The sequence below is a fragment of the Arachis hypogaea genome, chromosome 9 (genome assembly GCF_003086295.3).
Source record: "Arachis hypogaea cultivar Tifrunner chromosome 9, arahy.Tifrunner.gnm2.J5K5, whole genome shotgun sequence".
NCBI lineage: Eukaryota > Viridiplantae > Streptophyta > Magnoliopsida > Fabales > Fabaceae > Arachis > Arachis hypogaea.
In genome coordinates this window covers 74648403-74650264 of record NC_092044.1, presented here as the reverse complement: position 1 = coordinate 74650264, position 1862 = coordinate 74648403, and the positions used below count along the sequence as shown (strand labels likewise).

At 37.0% G+C, this 1862-nt stretch overlaps 1 non-coding gene across 1 annotated transcript; it reads right to left on the bottom strand.

Annotated features, from left to right (window-relative positions):
- Window positions 1-299: 299 nt before the first annotated feature.
- On the bottom strand, window positions 300-407 carry LOC112713770 (small nucleolar RNA R71). Its single transcript, XR_003158730.1, has one exon. It is a non-coding gene; the product is annotated as a small nucleolar RNA R71 (small nucleolar RNA).
- Between the last annotated feature and the right edge of the window lie 1455 nt (window positions 408-1862).

The following is a 1862-nucleotide window of genomic DNA, read 5'->3' as shown; positions in this document are numbered from 1 at the left end:
TTGGAGCAAACAATTTTGAGCTGAAGCCTCAACTAGTTGCTCTAATGCAACAGAACTGCAAGTTTCATGGACTTCCATCAGAAGATCCTTATCAGTTTTTAACTGAGTTCTTGCATATATGTGATACTGTTAAGACTAATGGAGTAGATCCAGAAGTCTACAGGCTCTTGCTTTTCCCTTTTGCTGTAAGAGATAAAGCTAGAACATGGTTGGACTTACAACCTAAAGATAGCCTAGACTCTTGGGATAAGCTGGTCACGACCTTCTTGGCCAAGTTCTTTCCTCCTCAAAAGCTGAGCAAGCTTAGAGTGGATGTTCAGACCTTCAGGCAAAAAGATGGTGAATCCCTCTTTGAAGCTTGGGAAAGATACAAGCAGTTGACCAAAAAGTGTCCTTATGACATGCTTTCAGAGTGGACCATTTTGGATATATTCTGTGATGGTCGATCTGAGTTCTCTAAGATGTCACTGGACCATTCTACAGGTGGATCCATTCACATAAAGAAAACACCTATAGAAGCTCAAGAACTCATTGACATGGTTGCAAATAACCAATTCATGTACACCTCTGAGAGGAATCCTGTGAGTAACGGGACGCCTCAGAGGAAGGGAGTTCTTGAAATTGATGCTCTGAATGCCATATTGGCTCAGAACAAAATGTTGACTTAGCAAGTCAACATGATTTCTCAGAGTCTGAATGGATTCAAAATGTATCCAACAGTACTAAAGAAGCATCTTCTGAAGAAGAAGCTTATGATCTTGAGAACCCTGCAATGGCAGAGGTGAATTATATGGGTGAAGCCTATGGAAACACCTATAATCCCTCATGGAGAAATTGGTGCATGAAATTGTAAATCACACTTTTCACAATTCGTACCACTAACCAGCAAGTGCACTGGGTCGTCCAAGTAATACCTTACGTGAGTAAGGGTTGAATCCCACAGAGATTGTTGGCTTGAAGCAAGTGATGGTGTTTTTGTGGAAAAATGAATTTCCAAACACATAGATCTAACCGGCAAGTGTATCGGGTTGCATCAAGTAGTAATAACTCACAAGAGTGAGGTCGATCCCATAGGGATTGATGGATCAAGAAACTTTAGTGGGTGATTAGTTTAGTCAAGCTAACATTGAAGGGATATTGGATGAAATGTAGCCAACATAATTATAAATGACAGGAAATTTAAAGTTGCAGAAAGTAAAATTGCATAAAACTTAAAGTGCAAGAAAGTAAAATAACTGAAACTTAAATTGTATGAAATGTAAATTGCATTAAATGTAAAGGGGATTAGGTGCAGGGAATTTAAAATTCAACAAGAAAATGTAAAGAGCAATCAAGCAGAGGAGTAAAAGATGAAATAAGTGCAGCAGATTTAAACAGAAATGGAAAATTGCTTGAAGAAGCAACATAGAATGTAATTAAGCTCAATTGTGAAATTTAAAGAGACAAATGAAGATCTCAGGGAATCAAAGAGACTAGAAAATAAGTCTAGATCTCAAGCCCTTCCTTGATTCAACAGCAGGCAGATTGAAGAAGAAATGAAGATGAAAGTAATAGGAGAACTTTGATTTAAATTGTAATTCACTGAAATTATGCAGCAAGGCAAAACAAAGAGAAATCTCAAAGGGAGAATGAAACAGAATTTCTTCAATTCTCCACCCAAGATTCAAAACTAAGAAAAGAAAAATAAAAGAGAGAGCTCTCTACTACTCCTCCTAATGCTCCCTAGTGGAGCTAGCCTTTTTTTCTAATGAGATGGAATTGATGCCTTTATATAGGCTTTACAAAGTGAAAATAAAAATGAAATTAAAACAAATTAAATTAAAATGAAAATCCTAATCTAATTGATCCATGTGCCTTTGAGT